The 22,374-nt window shown below is 41.4% G+C and overlaps 1 long non-coding RNA gene across 1 annotated transcript in view; it reads left to right on the forward strand.

Moving 5' to 3' along the window:
• Nucleotides 1-806: 806 nt before the first annotated feature.
• Nucleotides 807-22,374, forward strand: part of LOC110743561 — a 31,765-nt gene continuing 10,197 nt past the window's right edge. Inside the window, exon 1 of the long non-coding RNA XR_002522833.2 lies at nt 807-2,922. This is a non-coding gene — a long non-coding RNA (uncharacterized LOC110743561). The remainder of the gene's footprint in view (nt 2,923-22,374) is intronic.

Here is a 22,374-nt window from a genome sequence, read left to right on the forward strand (position 1 = left end):
CAAGGGCCAGGGCAGCCACTTCATGACCACACTAAGGAACCTGTTTTTTTTGTTGTTGTTGTTTGTTTGTTTGTTTTTTGAGACGGAGTCTCGCTCTGTCACCCAGGCTGGAGTGCAGTGGCGCGATCTTGGCTCACCGCAAGCTCCGCCTCCCCAGTTCATGCCATTCTCCTGCCTCAGCCTCCCCAGTAGCTGGGACTACAGGTGCCCACCACCACGCCCGGCTAATTTTTTGTATTTTTAGTAGAGATGGGGTTTCACCATGTTAGCCAGGTTGGTCTTGACCTCCTGACCTTGTGATCCACCTGCCTCGGCCTCCTAAAGTGCTGGGATGACAGGCATGAGCCATTGTGCCTGGCCAGGAACCTGTTTTATTTTAAGTCTTAGGAGAGCATGAGCTGAGAGTGACTCATGTTCCAATTTTAAGCAGATTACTTGGGCTGCTCATGTGAATGGACTGGAAGTGGGCAAGAGTGAAAATAGGGAGACCATCAGGAGCTTCTTGCAGTAGCGCAGGAGGGCCAAAAGGGTTGGCAATAGACATGGAGACTAGATGCATTCAAGGTATATTTTGGGCCTGTAATTCCAGCACTTTGGGAGGCTGAGGCAGGTGGATCACCTGAGGTCAGGAGTTCGAGACCAACCTGGCCAACGTGGTGAAACTCCATCTCTACTAAAAATACAAAAAATAGTCAGATGTGGTGGCGGGCACCTGTAATCCCAGCTACTCAGGAGGCTGAGGCAGGAGAATCACTTGAACCTGGGAGGTGGAGGTTGCAGTGAGCCAAGATTGTGCCACTGCATTCTAGCTTGGGCGACAAGAGCGAAACTCCATCTCAAAAAAAAAAAAAAGATGTATTTTGGAAATAGAAATAACAAGGTAATTGTCAACCATTCAGTCCCCACAGGTTTCCAGCAGACACCCTGTGTTGTATGATCATCTGGTCTTTGTCCTTCAAGAGAAGGTTCTATTTGCTCTCTTAAGCAAGGTTCCATGTTCCAAATTGTTCCACCCTCTCTTCCTGGAATGTCCATAGATTTATCAAAGAACTTCCCTATCCTTGCCAGCCAGCTACTCCTCCCTCTTGTAAAAAATATCTATATTTATGCTGAGCTACCACTGACTCCTCTCACACTCCCTGTGGCTGGCATTTCCTTCCAGAGGACTTAAAAAGGTTTGGAGGATTCTTCCACATGTAAATGCACCATATGCAAATCAGACCTGTCTGCCTCTGTAGACAGCTGTCAATGGAGGGTGTGTCAGAAACACTTATTTGCCTTTACAGAACATCAGAGCCCCAAGGCAGGAGGTCTTTAGGGAAACAGCAGTGGGGAGATCTACAGGGGCTGCATCTGCCCCAGTGGCCGGGGATACTTGGCGGCAAGACTTTGTTCTCCCTCAGAAGATGAATCTCCTTTAACAGGACCAGAGGGTGTGACCAGCTATGTCATCAACTTGGAGGCTTTTCATTTTTTGTCCACAAAATCTTGCTCCTGGGTGGTACTGAGTCAACTTCATTAACATCTAACAGCTGCTCAGTGGCTTATGGAAAATGACTTGCAGCTTCATGGTCTGAGTCCCAGTTTGGAACTTCATGGTCTGAGTCCCTTCACAGCTGGAAGCCTCCTTGGCAACCACGACAGAGATCCTGGGATGGGGTGAAAGACCTTCTGAAAGGAGTGGTCCTTCTGAATGTGGCTTGCATCTCAGGCCAACCGGAAACCTGCAGAGGCCAGCCTTGGCCAAGCAGGGCCTCGGGCCTTGAGAGAGATGCTCAGTGTAGGTTTCTCTCCCACTCCTCCCTGGAAGCATATTGGGAAGATTCTGAGCAGAAATATCTATCCAGTTGTTTGTCAGGCCCACCCTATGTAGACTGTATCCTCCATTTTCTAAGAACTGATTCTCCCACCCCCTTGATTCATGTGCTTCCTGCAGGCGAAACCATGTTTTTGCAATTTGACCTCTGTTCTGGCTTCAGTTAATGGAAGACCAATCAGACTCCCTCCTCTAGGAAAGTAGGATTGAGATTAAGGTCTCAGTGACTCTGGTCTCTTGAGTAAAGGAAATGAAATTCTACTAGCTGGAAAAGACCAAGTTTGTCTGAGATTTGGGGCTTGTCTATTGTGACAAGTAGCACAAACTTCAAATATCAGTGGCTTAACACTGTAAAAGTGTATTTCACATTCGTGCTTGTAGGAATGCCACATGAACACATGACCACCAGCTTGTCACAGCAAGGGAAGAGAGAGTCACAGGGGATGGTTTTCAGGGTCAGGCTGTATGTCAATTTCATGTGCATTCTGCTGACCAGAATTAAATTAGATAACTCAAACATAACTGTAAGAGGAGCAAGGAAATTAAGTCTTTCTTCATGCCAAGGAAGAGAAAAGGTTATAGAGAGCATGCTGTGTTGCTTCATGACATACATGAAACTACAAACAAGAAAAGTCAGTCCCCAAAGAGAAAAGGAAGTGAAATAGGCACATGCTACAAACAGCCTCCCTGCAATAAACTCCCACTGTGGCCTGAGTTAGTTCAAGGGGGTTCTCTGTACTCGCAAACAAAGAGAAGTGTACAAATACAGTCTTCAGTATACACTGCATGATGACTCTCAAAAAGACTTGAAGACAGCACTGCCCAACTCCTCACTGTGATCAAAAGGTAAAGTTCTACATGCTTACAACTCTGGGCTTCCAGCCAAAAATAGTCTTGAGGACACAGGTGTTCTGGTGCTGTGGTCTGTTGGCTCAGGTTTAAAGATGAAACTTTTCATACCGCCAGCTGAGAGATCACCCTTCAAGCAGTTATGATTCTTTTCTGAATGGGTATACACACTCTTGCAGCAGTCATGTTCTGTTGCATTTCACACAAAGGGCTGTAGAGCATGGGGAAGGCTCAAGTCCAAGAGCAGAGCAAAGGAGGTAAGTGCACAATTAGTATCAGGGCAGTTCTGTGTGCAAATGAACTAGGTGGCATCTGGGGGCTGTGATCTCAGTGGTTTGAGGAGAATCTTGAGCTCCTAAATGTTCCTCCTACTCCTACTGCTCACCTCATCCTAGGAACTTCATTGATTCCCCTGGCTTAAGTCCACAGATCTTCCCCACCTCGTGTCTTGCCTCAACATTCCAAAGCTGCTGATCCCTGTTGAACTCTCCAGATTCACTCCAGTCTGCCATTCTGTGCTCTACTGTACCCTTCCCTCTGCTTAAAATACCCTTGGCCTTCTCTTCCTCATGGAAGATTCCCCTCACTTTCCTCCACCTTCTGCAGAGCCTTTTCTGTGCAACCAAAGGTGATCACTCATTCCTCTGTGGCACCATCACCTCTATTCCTGCTCTACCAAGTAATTATTTGCTCCTCAGTTGCCCCCACACCGTTCCTGCCTAGCCCCCTAAGTTTCAACATGGGAACTCCTTTAAGGTAGAATTTCTTCTGATTTGTATTTAAACTCCTGTGGAACTGTCTATTATCTGACACCTAGTAAGTGCTGAGAAAATAATTAACTACATAAAGAAACAAGCGAATGAATGAATGAATGAATGAATCTATAAAAATAGTGACCTCAGGCCGGGCGCAGTGGCTCATGCCTGTAATCCCAGTACTTTGGGAGGCCAAGGCAAGCAGATCATGAGGCCAGGAGATCGAGACCATCCTGGCTAACATGGTGAAACACTGTCTGTACTAAAAAAATACAAAAAATTAGCCAGGTGTGGTGGCGGGCGCCTGTGGTCCCAGCTACTCGGGAGGCTGAGGCAGGAGAATGGCATGAACCCAGGAGGTGGAGCTTGCAGTGAGCTGAGATCACACCACTGCACTCCAGCCTGGGCAACAGGACAAGACTCCATCTCAAAAAAAAAAAAAAAAAAGAGAAGAAGAAGCGACCTCAGTGAAAGGTAAACAATCAAACCTTAACAAATATATGAGTAAGTACTCATCAATGTATTTGACCTTTAGGGTGAATGAAGATGGAAATGCTGGAACTATTTCTTCTTCTCTTGGATTTCCCTATGGAGTGTTCAGGCTCTCAGCTCCTCCTCTGGACTTTCCAAATCAGGTTTCTCCCGTATGAATTTTCTTTCCTGTATCTTGCAGTACAGTTCTCTTGCTCCCAAACTTGCATACACAAACTCATTGGCATGCTTACCAGTATCAGAATATGAGTTCCATGGGAGAAGGGGCCATGTTTGTTATGCCCATCAGCATTCCCAGTGCCCAGAACAATATCTGGGCACATAGTAGGTGCTCAATAAATGCTTGTTAACTCAAGGAAGGAATATATAAATCAATCACTATGTGAAAGAATAAAGGCCTTTCTATTAATATGTTATTGGTTTTTTAGGAAGCAGTCTGGGTTTTAAACAGCATTTCTTTCCTGCCTTGACCTTCACATGATAACTGGGTTTTATCTACAGGTTAAAGCTCTGCTCACCAGTGCCAGTAGCTAATTCTTTGTATTTCTTGTAGAGATGAGGTTTCACCATGTTAGCCAGGATGGTCTCGATCTCCTGACCTCATCATCCACCCACCTCTGTCTCCCTAAGTATTGGGATTACAGGCGTGAGCCACTGCACTGGGACAACTTTGTTAACATTTTCAAGTCACTGAAATGTGTGGGTTGTTTATTACTACAGTATGACTGAGCTTGTCCTGACTGATGCATTCTCCAAATTAGGAATTACGATATGTCACAGCACAAGGAAGAGATAAGACTAGTCACTCAGGACCAGTTACTTGGTTAAACGCCTCTTTCTCTAAACTGTGGCTTCTGCTCATCTGAAATATTTAGGAAGGGAATCAATAGAGGAAGAAATGAAAGCTCTGCTTCCCACTACTCCTTATCATGAACCTGGGCTCCAGCATAACAAAGAGAGGCACTTGTTCTTGATGATCACCCCCAGGTTTTCTTGGTTCATGCCTTTGTTTCCACGACTGTCCTCTCTCCTTAGAAACCTTTCCTTCACCTTGTCTCCAAGGTACACAGTAAGACTGCATCTCTCAAGGACTCAGCTATGAAGTTGCCATGCTCCTCAGAAGATGCGTCATTAGCCAATGTCACCTAGATGGAGATGATCTAGGTCCTCTTCTGAACTCCAAGAGTACCTTTTCAGTATCCTTCTTATTACATTTTTCATTGTCTACCATAAAGGTTGGTTGAATGCTCATATGAAAGAGTCAAGGGATGGAGAAAAGGAGAAAAAGAAGAGATGGAAGCAAATTCCCCAGAGGATCTGCAGTGGTCACATAGCCGTGAATGGAAATAACATTTGTCAGTTTGGAAAGCTTGTCTTTGCTTCTGTGTTGTATATTTTGGGCTTTCACCACAAGCCACTAATTATTCTCGTCACCTTTTATGGGCTGTGCCACTTCTCCTGTGCCCCAGTTGCTTCCTTTCAACTATGACTTCTGATCAATTATGTCAATTGTTCACGTAGATGTATCCTTGCTGACAGGTAAGGAAACCTATGATTCCTCCTGATTAACATAATACATACTTCTTCATCTTGCAGTGGCTGATAAGGTTTGGCTCTGTGTCCCCACCCAAATCTCATGTCAAATTGCAATTCCCATGTGTTGGGGGAGGGATCTGAGGGGAAGTGATTGGATCATGGAGGTAGTTTCCCCATGTCATTCTCATGATAGTGAGTGAGTTCTCACGTGATCTGATGGTTTAAAAGTGCATGGCAGATCCTCCCTTGCTTGCTCTCTCCTGCTCCACCACGGGAAGATGTGCCTTGCTTTCCCTTCACCTTCTGCCATAATTCTGAGTTTCCTGAGGCCTCCTCAGCCACACTGAATTGTGAGTCAATTAAACCTCTTTTCTCATAAATTACCCAGTCTCAGGTAGCTCTTTATAGCAGTGTGAAAACAGACTAATATAGTAACTCATAGTGTATTTTGATGGCAATTCTAGGTCTCTGGGATGCACAATTTGAAAAATTATAACCTCAGCTCTTTTAGTGACCCTTTTGAAAGACACAAGCCAATTTGTGCGACCTGGTACAAAATAAAAATTCTGGGGCCCTTGTTTAAAAGTTATTGAGAATTTCAAGATGGCAACAGCAGAGCACTAAAGGGTAAGGCCCTTCCAACCACAGAGCACTGTGCACCTGCAGAGGTCACACACTCATGAAGTTGACCCTGATGTGGAATATGGGAGTTCTGAATGCCTTCGAATCATACAATGTAGGTGACAGTCAGTTCCAGTCAAATACTAGATCCTCTCTAAACGGGTGATACCACCATTTCCCTCCTCCTGTCTACTAGGCATGTCCGACACTGACTTCCAGGAATCAACTATCTAAGGAGTCTGACAACCTTCAGGAATGTTGCCTGCTGAGTCTTTGTTCTCTGCAGAGAAAATGGATACATTCCAGCATCAAAGTAGCAGCTTCACACAGCTTCACTCCAACCACCCTTCAAGATGCCAAGGAAGGGTTTTGATTTGCCCTCATTTACCTTTAACTAATGTGTTCGTCTACTAGACGAATTACCTATTTCTTGATGGAGTTGAAAGTTGGCCCACATCTTCTAAGAAGTGTGATGTGATGGCCTGGGAGTATATTTTATTTTATCTTAAAAAAACCTTTTTTTCTACCAAAATCAAAGGGAGGTTGAGAATACTTTTAGCTTATGTTGTCTAACTCCTTTACAGTTCAATTTCACATCAAGGAAACAGAGAAGCTGTGGAATGTTCTCCAGTAGGGCAGGCCAGCAGGAGTTCCCAGCATGGATCTATGATGCTCTGTGATCCACTCACAACCTTCAGAGAGTACACCACACACAGGGGAGGACTACTCCTGTTTAAAATTCCAGGAAACACCAAAAGATTGCTATGATGACCTGGAAGTCAGATTGCTGTGGTTCTTGCCCCACCTTTGAAAAACTAAGTAAGTTTGGTAAGTGAGAGCACAGGACAGGTGCTGTCACTTACCAAAGATCAAAGTGGTGGCTTAATCCCCATGCAGCCAGAGCCATGATGCTTAGACCAGCGTCCATTCTGACGGACTGGTACCCATGCCATATCAGTTGTTAAACTTTATTTACTGTCATCCCTGGAACAAACCAGATGTCCATTTTTATTTTGGTGTCTCGCAAATGTGGGACAGTGGTCTGGTGGAGCCAGCTTGTACCAGCTCAGACAACCCTTCCTCACTCCTACTTCACCGATATAAAATTGGTAGCCTGAAATCAGTCACAGTGAGAGTTTTTACACCACACAAATCAGCCCTTAGAGATAAGGGCTTTTTGTTTTCAGAGAGTCAGTTGATCAACTCATCTCATATCTCAGATGTGATAGATACGTGAATCATTGGTTAGTCATTCATCCATTATTTCACCCATGATACAGTCAAAAACACTTACTGCTATATAATTCATCTCCCAAACTGGGACATTTTCAAGAGTAAAAGGACGTGCTATTAAAAATTACACCAGAACACCCCAGAGTAAATGGAGACCGTCTTGAGCAAACTAGAATGTATTGCCACTATGTTGTATTGCCTCTAGGTAAGTATACTTGTTTTGGGGGACAAGACAGTCATTATGAGAGACATGATCTCTACCCTTATGACATTACAGCCTACTGGGTTAAACAGATACATTGATAAATAGCATTTTTTTACCGATCCATTTCCCACACATAATATCAAAGTATTAAATCAAATGTTTTAAGAATAGTTAGGTAAAAACAGCTTTTATCTTAATGATCTCGCTCCAAGAAATTGTGAGTTATGACTCTACAAGCAATTTGGCTATCTTAAAAAACAAATCATATGAATGCTACCATGTTCAAAGTGGTCACCCTGAGAGGTTGTGTATATAACCCAGTGAGACTGCCATTGCTAGACCATTGGAGTCTCAAGGATATTTTGCATAGCGTTGATTGCAGTCAGTTTTCATCTTTGCAGTGTGATTTTAACTTCTGAAATGGATCAAAAGTCATTTGGCATCAAGTGTGAGGAAGAAAGAAAGTAACCAAGCTGGGTAGAACATTTTGGTTTAAATCAGGGTGAAATCACAGGTCATGAGATGACGTTTCCTGTGTGGTTAGTTAAAGTGGCTCCACAAATAGACATTACCAAAAAAACATTGTAAAGTTATACTCAATTCATTTGGATAAGTATTTCTAATTTTTAAAATAATTCCAAGAGCTTTTGGCCACATCTTATACAGTACAGGTATAAAGAAGAAAAACAAGGCTACAGTGGAATGAAGAATTTGGGGTATCTGATATTTATGTCACAGATTCACAAAACGCTTACTGATATATATATATAGGTAAGCTTTATATAATATTATATGTAAAATATTCTGTAAAGCTTACCGAAATTTATGTGTAAAAGATTACTTACATATATATTTAAAGCATACTGAAATATATATATTTTTTAATCTGCTACAGGCATTGGAATAGCTAGTCAAAAGCCAAAATATCATAAATATGGTTAATCTTAAAATGCTGCTACAGAGAGAAAGCACTTGCTGGTTTATTGATCTTTAGATGGTGCTACTTCTCACACAAGTTCTTATTGGTGGAAACTGAGTTCAAATCCAGGTCCTGTCCTACATTCATTCACTCAACACAGAATGATGGAGCTCTGAAGACAATTCAGGGCTCAGCCCTGGGCATAGGGCAGTGAGGAGAAGTCACAAGACTCCCATTCTTGTGGTAGCCTCAGCCTACCAGGGGAGATAGACTTTGATCAGATAACACACAAATAAAGGATGTTTTTGTTTGTTTGTTTTGAGACGGAGTCTCGCTCTGTGGCCCAGGCTGGAGTGCAGTGGTGCGATCTTGGCTCACTATAAGCTCCGCCTCCGGGGTTCACACCATTCTCCTGCCTCAGCCTCCCAAGTAGCTGGGAATACAGGCACCCTCCACCACACCCGACTAATTTTTTTTTTTTTGTATTTTTTGTATTTTTAGTAGAGACGGGGTTTCACCATGTTAGCCAGGATGGTCTTGATCTCCTGACCTCATGATCCGCCTGCCTTGGGCTTCCAAAGTGCTGGGATTACAGGCGTGAGCCACCACACCCAGCCATAAAAGGTTGTTTTTAAACTGCTGTGCTAAATGCCATAAAAGGAAAGCAGAGGACTCTATAAGAAAGGATAACTTTCTTGACGAAGTAGGATTCAAGTCAGGACATAAGGAATTAACTGGTCAAAGAGAACAAACTAGTGTGAGGAGAGAACAGCTTGCAGAAACACAGAGGCTGAGGTCAGGGTCAGAGAATCCATCAATTTCAGATATCACATGGCCAAACTCCTGGTTAGGTAAATGAGGAAAGTGAAAAGGGCAGGTCTAGAGACCAGATGTCTTGACTCATATCTCATTCAGGGTGTTTCTTAGCACCCACCCATCTCTTCTTGAATTCCAAATGTATCTGGAGCATGTAGAGAACCTAACAGCTGAAGCAGTCAATGGGGTGTTGCTTTTGAGGTTAGCGTCTGGGTCTTGTATGCACTCAGATATGCGTGCACATACACAAACATGCATGCATGTATACATTTGTGTGCACACACAAAGACATATATTCTTACATGTATACACACAAACACACGTATGTTTATATGCATGCATGCATGTATGCACATGCAAGTACATACCTAGTTGTATTTTTTTGTTTATGAAAATGGCTCTTTTTCCGATTGATATTGCACAGCAAGGTAGACTAGCAGAAAGAACACTAAATTCCAATCCTAGGCATATGGGAACAAGTCACTACATCATTCCACACCTCTGTTGCTTTGCCTGGAATATAGACATAAATCTTCTGGTCTAAATAACGCATTGGGTTGTAGCGAGGTGCCAATCAGATGGCTAATATGAAATTGTTGAATGTGCACAATACAGTATTGTATTACTATTCAGCAGTCAGAAAATTAAATGGTGGTTTGGAGAGGTCTCCTGTTTGGTGTCTATGATTTTGCCTTTTTTTTTTTTTGCCTCTTAATCTGGACATTCTTCACCTCTCCATAGTCACTTGGTGCAGATTCCAGAGATCTAACACCAAGAGAACTGCCCCACCAGGCGAGGCTCAATGCCCTTGCAAGTAGGGTTCAGAGTCATGAGTTGTGGAATCAGAAAAATCCAGCTCACTTCTTCAGCTCCATTACTTTCCAGCTCTATTGCCCCTGGGGAAGGCCACTTAATCTCCCTGAGTCCCGGTTTCCTCAATTGTAAAATCTGAACTCTAATATTTCCTTCATAGACTTGTGAGAAATAGAGGCTATTTTTGGAAGCCCTGGGGTCCTGTCTGGTACACAAGAAACCTCAAGAGGATGTATTTGGCAGGTCAGTGCTTTGCTTCCAGCATTGGCTCCCAACATTGCCAAACATGCAGACGTCCTATGCATCTGTTGCACCACAATGGGTCTGTCATTCTGTGAATTTTAGCAAGTCTTTTGGGGAAACAATTTGTATTTTCACTCTGTTCCATGTTTTGGGGTTGATTCAGTTATTTATTCATTCAACAAACATTTATTGATCACCTCTATGTGTCAGATGCCACTCTAGGTACTTGATATACATCATAAATAAGATAAATGAAAACATTACCCTAGTGGAGGAAGACAGATAATAAACAGCAAACACAACGTATTAGTAAATTATATAATGAGTTATCAGGGATGTGGGGAATAAAAGAACAGTGTAAAGATATCAGGAATGCCAAGGGTGGGGTGGTAGGTGTTTCTTTACCAAGGGTCATCACCTTAAGTCTAATTGCAAAAAGGTCATTTTAGTAAAGATTTGGATGGGGGACGAGAGAATGAGCCTGTGGCTATCGGCAGAGTGGGGTGGGCAGAGAACATTCCAGACAGAGGGAACAGGAACATGGATGACATGCAGAAAGGACATCAAGGAAGCCAGTGAGGTTGTTGGGTGCTCACTACAGAGTGAGCAGAGGGAAAAATGGATGGAAAGGGGGCTGAAGAATGAACAAAAAGCCAGATTATTTAGGGTTTTGTAGGCATTACTTAGACTCTGGATTTTGCCTTGAATGTATTGATTTGATAAGTATGTATCAGGTGTCTGCTTCATGGACAGCCACGTGTTAGAAGACACGGTGGCCAGGAAGAAGCCAAGCAAAAAGAAAGAAGAATTTCTTGGTCCCTTTTCTGTTAAAACTAGTGGGAAATCAAAAATATCTTAATTCACCACCTCTTTTGTTTATCTATTGAACATGTGGAGTCCATGCTTTGATGGTTGTCAGGACATAAAGGTAAGAAAAGCCAGAGAGGGTCTTTACCCACATGGAGCTTTCAGTCTAACTCAGGGTCTCTCCATCATGGCATGACTAACATTTGGGGCCATTTAATCCTTTGCTGTTGGGGGCTGTCCTGTGCATTGTAGAATGTTCAGTGGCATCCCTGGCATCTACTCACTAGACACTACTAACACATCTTCCAGTTGTGACAACCAAAACTGTCTCTAGACGTTATGAATATCCCTGAATAGGGATAAGCAAAATAATTCCCAGAGAATCACTGGTCTAACTAAAAAGATGTTATGTGCTTTTTTCATTATTTTCAGCTGTTAACACCTAAACACTTTTGTTGTTATTTTGGGATCCTCCAACTATGAGATTTCAAGGCAGTCACAGTCCACTTCTTTTATGAATTGAATGTCTGCATCATTCCCCAAAAGTATATCGAAAGTCCCCAATATCATGGTATTTGGAGGTGGTGTTTTTAGGAGGTGCTTGGGTTTAGATGAGGTCATGAGGGTAGGGCCCCCGTAATAGCACTGGTATCCTTATAAGAAAAAGAAGAGAGACCAGAACACACACACACACACACACACACACACACACACTCACTCTCTCTCTCTCTGTCTTATTCTCCATCTGTCTCTTTGCCATGGGAGAACACATGGAGAAGACAGCCACCTGGAAGTTAGGAGCAGGGACAAGGCCCTTACTAATCTTTACTAATCTTGGACTTCCCAGCCTCCAGACCTGTGAGGAATAAATGTCTGTTGTTTAAGACACCCAGACTATGATATTTTGTTATAGCAACCTGAGGTGAAAAATATTATACAACCTCCTTCTATCAAATCTAAAACTGTCAGAAACTTGCTTTCAAGACTCCACTGACAGTAAAGGCATGGGCCTAGGCTCTGCCAATCATGTGTATCCACTCCTGGCTTTGCCTCCAAAGGTGGGGCTCCAAAAAAGCAGGACCTGCAGATAGTTATTTAGCAGTGATACTGGGACAGCAAGATGTAGTTTCCAAGAGGGGGGGAAAGAAAATGATGGTCCCCCAAGATAGCCTGATCCAGAGATAAACAAGTCCCAGCACCAGGTGCTTCACTTCCAGAGCAAATGCTATTTTGTTAACTCCATTTTGTGGCAAAATGGGGTCTTTCTCTAGGATAATAGTTTTGTACTTTTGGGTGGTTTGTTTTGTTTTGTTTTGTTTTGTTTTTGACCGAGCCTTTATTTATTGCCCAGGCTGGAGTGCAGTGGCTCCATCTTGGCTCACTGCAACCTCCACGGGTTCTCACTGCAACCTGCCTCAGCCTCCCAAATAGCTGGGACTGAAGGCACACACCACCACACCCAGCTAGTTTTTGTATTTTTAGTGGAGACAGGGTTTCACCATGTTGGCCATGCTCATCTCAAACTCCCGACCTCAAGTGATCCACACGCCTCGACCTTTCAAAGTGCTGCGATTACAGGCATGAGCCGTCATGCCTGGCCTCAGGATAATAGTTTCTGAACATGGTTTTCTCTGGTATTTTATTCTATCCTTTTGATAAATTATTTCTTTGCATAAGCAGCCCAATTCAGTTTCTGTTGCTTGCCCTCAAGAACATTGCCTGAGACGAAAGATAGTACATTAAACAGACAGTAGCTGATTTCTGAAGATAGAGACTGAAAGGGAGTTGTCAACCACTCTATGGACATAATGAGCTATTATTGAATAGTTGGAAGTTGAGTGTTTTTGTACAATTTGATATTTTGGCATCCTGCCCTTAGGGCCTTTGGGTTTTTTCAAAAAGAGAAAACACTCAAAATCCTGAAGATCTGAGACCCTCCTCAGGTCGTTTCTGTAAAGAGACTAATAATTGGGGAGGGGGGTGGTGGGAAGTTGAACTACATGTGGGGACTTGGGTTGTGGACTGAAGCTTTGGAGAGCTGCACTGAATACTGTCCTTCCAGTCCCCAAACTTACCTTGAACTACAGAGTGATGGAAGTGATGTTTCACCAGATTGTTCTGGTGGTTTGACTTGAACCATTAATAGTTGACCTTCATGACCCCAAGACCTTCTTGGTATCTCTGCTAGGTGGACACTGTGTTTGTCTGAGCCACTCCTTCCCAAACCAACATTCTGTGAGAGAATTAAACCCTTATGTCTTTTTAATGTGTTTTACTTTTAATTTTTGCAGATACATAGTAGATGTATCTATTTATGAGGTACATGAGATGTTTTGATACAGGCATGCAATGTGAAATAATGACATCATGGAGAATGGGGTATCCATCACTCAAGCATTTACTCTTTGTGCTACAAACAATCTAATCACACTCTTTTAGTTATTTTTAAGTGTACAATTATTATTGACTATAGTCAGTCTGTTGTGCTATCAAATAGTAGGTTGTATTCATTCTTTCTAACTATTTTTTGTACCTGTTTAACCATCCCCTCTTGCCCTTCCCCAGTCCCCCACTACCATTCCCAGCCTTTGGTAACCATCCTTCTATTCTCTATGTCTATGAATTCAATTGTTTGATTTTTAGAGCCCACAAATAAGTGAGAACATGTGATGTTTGTCTTCCCATGCGTGGCTTATTTCACTTAACATAATGACCTCCAGTTCCATCCATGTTGTTGCAAATGACAGGATCTCATTCTTTTTTATGGCTGAATAGTACTCCATTGTGTATATGTACCACATTTTCTTCATCCATTCATCTGTTGATGGACACTTGGGTTGTTTCCAAATCTTGGCTGTTGTGAACAGTGTTGCAATAAACATGGGAGTGCAGATATCTCTTCAGTATACTGAATGGAATTAGTACACTGAATTAGTATACTGAATCCGACTCCAGTAGGATTGCTGGATTATATGGTAGCTCTAGTTTTAGTGTTTCGAGGAACCTCCAAACTGTTCTCCATAGTGGTTTTACTAATTTACATTTCCACCAACAGTGTACAAGGGTTCTCTTTTCTCCACATCCTTGTCAGCATTTGTTATTCCCTGTTTTGGATATGAGCCATTTAACTGGGGTGAGGTGATATCTTGTTGTAGTTTAGATTTGCATTCCTCTGATGATCAGTGATGTTGAGCACTTTTTCATATGCCTGTTTGCCATTTGTATGTTTTCTTTTGAGAAATGTCTATTCAAATCTTTTGCCCATTTTTTGATCGGATAATTATAATTTTTCCTATAGAGTTATCTGAGCTCCTTATATATTCTGGTTATTAATCTCTTGTCAGAGGGATAGATTTCAAATATTTTCTCTCATTCTGTGGGTTGTCTCTTTGCTTTGTTGATTGTTTCCTTTGCTGTGCAGAACATTTTTAACTTGAAGTCATCCCATTTGTCCAATTTTGCTTTTGTTGCCTATGCTTTTGGGGTATTGTTTAAGAAAATTTTGCCCAGACCAGTGTCCTGGAGATTTTCCCCAATGTTTTCTTGTAGTAGTTGCATAGTTTGAGGTCTTAAAGTCTTTAATCAATTTTTGATTTGATTTTTTATACAGTGAGAAATAGGAGTATAGCTTCATTCTTTTGCGCATGGATATCCAGTTTTCCCAGCACCATTTATTGAAGAGACTATCTTTTTCCCATTGTATATTCTTAGTATCTTTGTCAAAAATGAAGTCACTGTAGGTACGTATATTTGTTTCTGGGTTCTCTGTTATGTTCCACTGATACATGTGTCTGTTTTTATGTCAGTACCATGCTGTTTTGATTACTATAGCTCTCTGTGTAATTTGAAGTCAGATAGTGTGATTTCTTCACTTTATTCTGGGTCTTTTGTTGTTCCATATAAATTTTAGGATTTCTTTTTTCTATTTCTGCAAGGAATGTCATTGGTATTGTGACAGGGATTGCACTGAATCTGTAGATTGCTTTGGGTAGTGTGTACATCATAACAATACTGATTCTTCCAATCCATGAACATGGAATTTTTAAATTATGTTTTGGTGTCCTCTTTAATTTCTTTCATCAGTATTTCATAGCTTTCACTGTAACACTCTTTCACTTCTTTGGTTAAGTTAATTCCTAGATATTTAATTTTATTTGTGGCTATTGTAAATGTTATTACTTTTTAAATTTCTTTTCCACATTGTTCACTGTTGGCATATAGAAATGCTACTGATTTTGTTATGTTGATTTTTTTACATTTAATTTTTATATTTCAATAGATTTTGGGGGAACAGATGGTGTTTGGTTACATGAATAAGTTCTGTAGTGGTGATGTCTGAGATTTTGGTGCGCCCATCACCACAGCAGTGTACACTGTACCCAATGTGTAGTCTTTTACCCATGGTCACCTCCTCCCTTTCTCCCAAGTTCCCGAAGTCCAATATGTCATTCATATGCCTTTGTATCCTCACAGCTTAGCTCCCACATATGAGTGAGAACATACGATGTTTGGAAATTTCCATTCCAATTTCCATTACTTCACTTAGAATAACAGTATCCAATTCCATCCAGGTCACTGCAAATGCCATTATTTCATTCCTTTTTATGGCTGAGTAGTATTCCATGTCATATATACATATATATCACATTTTCTTTTTTTTCAAAATTACACTCTAAATTCTGGGATACATGTGCAGAACGTGCAGGTTTGTTACATAGGTGTATATGTGCCATTGTGGTTTGCTGCACCCATCAACCCGTCATCAACATTAGGTATCTCTCCTAATGATGCTATCCCTCCCCTTGCCCCCAACCCCTAGACAGGCCCCAATGTGTGATATTCCTCTCTATGTGCCCATATGTTCTCATTGTTTAACTCCCACTTATGAGTGAGAACGTGTGGTGTTTGGTTTTCTGTTCCTCTGTTAGTTTGCTGAGAATATTTCCAACTTCATCCGTGTCCTTGCAAAGGACATGAACTCATCCTTTTTTATGACTGCATAGTATTCCATGGTGTATATGTGCCACATTTTCTTTATCCCATCTATCATTGATGGGCATTTGGGTTGGTTCCAAGTCTTTGCTATTGTGAATAGTGCTGCAATAAACATACGTGTGCATGTGTCTTTATAGCAGCATGATTTATAAACCTTTGGGTATATACCCAGTGATGGGATTTCCAGGTCAAATAGTATTTCTGGTTCTAGATCTTTGAGGAATTGCCACACTCTCTTCCACAATGGTTGAACTAATTTACACTCCCACCAACAGCATAAAAGCTATTTTTCTCCACATCCTCTCCAGCATCTGTTGTTTCCTGACTTTTTAATGATCGCCATTCTAACTGGCATGAGATTGTATCTCATTGTGGTTTTGATTTGCATTTCTCTAATGACCAAGGATGATAAGCTTTTTTTTCCATATGTTTGTTGGCCACATAAATGTCTTCTTTGGAGAATTTTGTGTTCACATCCTTCGCCTACTTTTTGATGGGGTTGTTTTTTTCTGGTAAATTTGTTTAAGTTCCTTGTAGATTCTGGATATTAGCCCTTTGTCAGCTGGATAGATTGCAAAATCTTTCTCCCATTCTGTAGGTTGCCTGTCCACTCTGATGATAGTTTCTTTTGCTGTGTAGAAGCTCTTTAGTTTAATTTGATCCCATTTGTCAATTTTGGCTTTTGTTGCCATTGCTTTTGGCGTTTTAGACATGAAGTCTTTGCCCATGCCTATGTCCTGAATGATATTGCCTAGGTTTTCTTTTAGGGTTTTTATGGTTTTAGGTGTTATGTTTAAGTCCTTAATCCATCTTGCATTAATTTTTGTATAAGGTATAAGGAAGGGGTCCATTTTCAGTTTTCTGCATATGGCGAGCCAGTTTTCCCAACACCATTTATTAAATAGGGAATCCTTTCCCCATTGCTTGTTTTTGTCAGCTTTGTCAAAGATCAGATGATTGTAGATGTGTGGTGTCATTACTGAGGCCTCTGTTCTGTTACATTGTTCTATATATCTGTTTTAGTACAAGCACCATGCTGTTTTGGTTACTGTGGCCTTGTAGTATAGTTTGAAGTCAGGTAGCGTAATGGCTCCAGCTTTGTTCTTTTTGCTTAGGATATCTTGATTATATGGGCTCTTTTCTGGCTCCACGTGAAATTTAAAGTAGTTTTTTCTAATTTTGTGAAAAAAGTCAATGGTAGCTTGATAGGGATAGCACTGAATCTGTAAATTACTTTGGACAGTATGACCATTTTCAAGATATTGGTTCTTCCTATCCATGAGCATGGAATATTTTTCCATTTGTTTATGTCCCCTCTTATTTCCTTGAGCAGTGTTTTGTAGTTCTCCTTGAAGAGATCCTTCACATCCCTTGTAAGTTGGATTCCTAGGTATTTTATTCTCTTTGTAGCAATTGTGAATGGGAGTTCACTCTTGATTTGGCTCACTGTTTGTCTATTATTAGTGTGTAGGAATGCTTATGATTTTTGCACATTGATTTTGTATCCTGAGACTGCTGAAGTTGCTTATCAGCTTAAGGAGGTTTTGGGCTTAGATGATGGGGTTTTCTAAATATACAATTTGGGCTTAGATGATGGGGTTTTCTAAATATACAATCATGTCATCTGCAAATAAGGACAACTTGACTTCCTCTCTTCCTATTTGAAAACTCTTCCTTTCTTTCTCTTGCCTGATTGCCCTGGCCAGAACTTTCAATACTGTGTTGAATAGGAGTGATGAGAGAGGGCATCCTTGTCTTCTGCTGGTTTTCAGAGGGAGTGCTTCCAGCTTTTGCCCATTCAGTATGATATTGACTGTGGGTTTCTCATAAATAGCTCTTATTATATTGAGCTATATTCCATCAATAACTAGCTTATTGAGTGTTTTTAGAATGAAGGGTGTTGAATTTTATCAAAGAACTTTTCTGCATCTATTGAGAAAATCATGTGGTTTTTGTCTTTGGTTCTGTTTATGTGATGGATTACGTTTATTGATTAGTGTATGTTGAACCAGCCTTGCATCCCAGGGATGAAGCCAACTTGATCGTGGTGGATAGGCTTTTTAATGTGCTGCTGGATTCAGTTTGGCAGTATTTTATCGAGGATTTTTGCATCAATGTTCATCAGGGATATTGGCCTGAATTTTTCCTTTTGTGTGTGTGTCTCTGCAAGGTTTCAGTATCAGGATAATGCTGGCCTCATAACATGAGTTAGGGAGGATTCCCTCTTTTTCTGTTGTTTGGAAGAGTTTCAGAAGGAATGGTACCAGTTCCAGTTTGTACCTTCAGTAGAATTCAGTTATGAATCCATTTGGTCCTAGGCTTTTTTTGGTTGGTTGGTTATTAATTACTGCCTCAATTTCAGAACTTGTTACTGGTCTCTTCAGGGATTCGACTTCTTCCTGGTTTAGTCTTGGGAGAGTGTATGTGTCCAGGAATTTATCCGTTTCTTCTAGATTTTCCAGTTTATTTGCGTAGAGGTGTTTATAGTATTCTCTGATGGTAGTTTGTATTTCTGTGGGATCAGTGGTGATCTACCCTTTATCATTTTTTTTATCATGACTATTTGATTCTTCTCTCTTTTCTTCCTTATTAGTCTGACTAGCAGTCTTTCTATTTTGTTAATCTTTTCAACAAACCACCTCCTGGATTCATTGATGTTTTTGAAAGGTTTTTCGTTTCTCCATCTCCTTCAGTTTTGCTCTGATCTTAGTTATTTCTTGTCTTTGGCTATCTTTTGAATTTGTTTGCTCTTGCTTCTCTAGTTCTTTTAGTTGTGATGTTAGGGTGTTGATTTTAGATCTTTCCCACTTTCTGCTGTGGGTAGTTAAGGCTGTAAATTTCCCTCTAAACACTGCTTTAGCTGTGTCGCAGAAATTCTGGTACATTGTATCTTGATTCTCATTGGTTTCAAAGAACTTATTTATTTCTGCCTTAATTTCATTATTTACCCAGTAGTCATTCAGGAGCAGGTTGTATAGTTTCCATGTAGTTGTACAGTTTTGAGTGAGTTTCTTAATCCTGAGTTCTAATTTGATTGCACTGTGGTCTCAGAGACTGTTATGATTTCTGTTCTTTTGCACTTGCTAAGGAGTGTTTTACTTTTACTGATGAACATCAATGCAAAAATCTTCAATAATGTACTGGCAAACGGAATCCAACAGCACATTAAAAAGCTTATCCACCACGATCAAGTTGGCTTCATCCCTGTGATGCAAGGCTGGTTCAATGTATGCAAATTAATAAATGTAATCCATCACATAAACAGAACCAATGACAAAAACCACATGATTATCTCAATAGATGCAGAAAATTCTGTCAATTCATCAAATTCATTGTCTAGTTTTGTTCTTTTGCTGATGAGGAGTTGTGATCCTTTGGAGAAGAGGAGACATTCCGGTGTTTGGAATTTTCAGCCTTTTTATGCTGGTTTTCTTCTCATTTTCATGGACTTATCTACCCTTGGTCTTTGATGTTGGTGACCTTTGAATGGGGTTTTTGCATGGGCATCTTTTTGTTGATGTTGATGCTATAGCTTTCTGTTTGTTAGTTTTCCTTTTAACAGTCAGGCCCCTCTTTTGCAGGTCTGCTGGAGGTCCACTCCTGACCCTGTTTGCCTGGGTATTACCAGCGGAGGCTGCAGAACAGCAAAGATTGCTCCCTGCTCCTTTCTCTGGAAGCTTTGTCCCAGAGGGGCATCTGCCAGATGCCACCTGGAGCTCTCCTGTTTGAGGTGTCTGTCGACCCCTGCTGGGAGGTGTCTCCCAATCAGGAGGCATGGGGGTCAGGGACCCACTTAAGGAGGCAATCTGTCCCTTAGCAGAGCTTGAGCACTGTGCTGGGAGATCTGCTGCTCTCTTCCAAGCTGGCAGGCAGGAACATTTAAGTCTGCTGAAGCTGCACCCACAGCCACTCCTTTTCCCTGGTGCTCTGTCCCAGGGAGATGGAAGTTTTATCTATAAGCCCCTGCCTGGGGCTGCTGCCTTTCTTTCAGAGATGCCCTGCCCAGAGAAGAGGAATCTAGAGAGGCAGTCTGGATACAGCAGGTTTGCTGCACTTCAGTGGGTTCCGCACCCAGTTCGAACTTCCTGGCGGCTTTGTTTACACTGTGAGGGGAAAACCGCCTACTCAAGCCTCAATAATGGCAGACATCCCTCCCCCCACCAGGCTCCAGTGTCCCCAGTCAACTTCAGACTGCTGTACTGGCAGTGGATCTTAGCTTGTTGGGCTCCATGGTGGTGGGATTCGCTGAGCAAGACCACTTGGCTCCCTGGCTTCAGCTCCCTTTCCTGGGGAGTGAATGGTTCTGTCTCACCGGTGTTCCAGGCACTGGGGTACAAGAAAACCTTGTGCACCTAGCTTGGTGTCTGCCCAAACGGCTGCCCAGTTTTATGCTTGAAACCCAGGGCCCTGGTGGTGTAGGTACCCGAGGGAATCTCCTGGTCTATGGGCTGCGAATACCATGGGAAAAGCATGATATCTGGGCCAGATAGCACTATCCCTCAGGGCACAGTTCCTCATGGCTTCCCTTGGCTAGGGGAGGGAGTTCCCTGACCCCTTGCACTTCCCAGGTGAGGTGACACCCCACCATGCTTCTGCTTGCCCTCCATGGGCTGCAACCACTACCTAACCAGTCCCAGTGAGATAAGCCAGGTTCCTCAGTTGGAAATGCAGAAATCGCTAACCTTCTGCATTGGTCTCACTAGGAGCTGCAGACTGGAGCTGTTCCTATTTGGCCATCTTGTCCTCTGTCTCCACCACATTTTATTTATCCACTCATTGATTGACATTTGGGCTGGTTCCATGCTTTTGCAATTGCAAATTGTGCTGCTATAAACATGTGTGTGCAAGTATCTTTTTACGTATAGTGACTTCTTTTCCTCTGGGTAGATATCTAGTAGTGGGATTGCTGAATCAAATAGTAGATCTACTTATAGTTTTTTAAAGAATCTCAACACTGTTTTCCATAGTGGTTGTACTAGTTTACATTCCCAACAACAGTGTAAAACTTTTTCCTTTTCACTGCATCCATGCCAACATCTATTATGTTTTGATTTTGTTTTATTATGGCCATTCTTGCAGAAGTGAGATGATATCACATTGTGATTCTGATTTGCATTTCCCTGATAACTAGTGATGTTGAGCATTTTTCCATATGTTTCTTGGCTATTTGTTTATCTTCTACTGATAATTATCTATTCATGTCCATAGCCCACTTTTTGATGGGATTCTTTGGGTTTTTTTCCTTGCTGATTTGTTTGAGTTCCTTGTAGATTCTGGATATTAGTCCTTTGTCAGCTGTATGGATTGTGAAGATTTTCTCCCGCTCTGTGGGTTGTCTGTTAACTGTGCTGATTATTTCTTTTGCTGTGCAGAGCTTTTTAGTTTAATTAAGTCCCATCTATTTATCTTTGTTTTTGTTGCATTTGCTTTCAGGTTCTTGGTCATGAAGTCTTTGCCTAAGCCAGAGTCTAGAAGGGTTTTTCAGATGTTATCTTCTAGAATCTTTATGGTTTCAGGTCTTAGATTTAAGTCTTTGATCTATCTTGAGTTGTTTTTTTGTATAAGGGGGAGATGAGGATCCAGTTTCGTTCTTCTACATTTTGCTTGCCAATTATCCCAGCACCATTTGTTGAACAGGGTGTCCTTTTCCCAATTTATGTTTTATTTGCTTTGTCAAAGATCAGTTGGCTGTGAGAATTTGACTTTATTTCTGGGTTTTCTATTCTGTTCCATTGGTCTATGCACCTATTTTTATACCAGTACCATTTTGTTTTGGTAACTATGGCCTAATAATATAGTTTGAAGTTGGGTAATGTGATGCCTCCAGATTTGTTCTTTTTGTTTAGTCTTGCTTTGGCTATGCAGGCTCTTTTTTGGTTCCACATGAATTTTAGGACTGTTTTTTCTTGTTCTGTGAAGAACGATGGTATTTTGATGGGAATTGCATTGAATTCATAGATTGCTTTTGGCAGTATGATCATTTTCACAATATTGATTCTACCCATCCATGAACATAGGATGTGTTTCCATTTGTTTGTGTCATTTATGATTTCTTTCAGCAGTGTTTTGTAGTTTTTTTCCTTTTACAGGTCTTTCACATCCTTGGTTAGATATACTAAGAATTTTATTTTATTTTTTTGCAGCCATTGTGAAAGGGGTTAAGTTCTTGATTTGATTCTCAGCTTTGTCACTGTTGGTGTGTAGCAGAGCTACTGATTTGTGTACATTAATTTTGTATCCTGAAACTTTGCTGAATTCATTTACCAGTTCTAGG

The sequence above is a fragment of the Papio anubis genome, chromosome 5 (assembly GCF_008728515.1).
Source record: "Papio anubis isolate 15944 chromosome 5, Panubis1.0, whole genome shotgun sequence".
NCBI classification, from domain to species: Eukaryota; Metazoa; Chordata; class Mammalia; order Primates; family Cercopithecidae; genus Papio; species Papio anubis.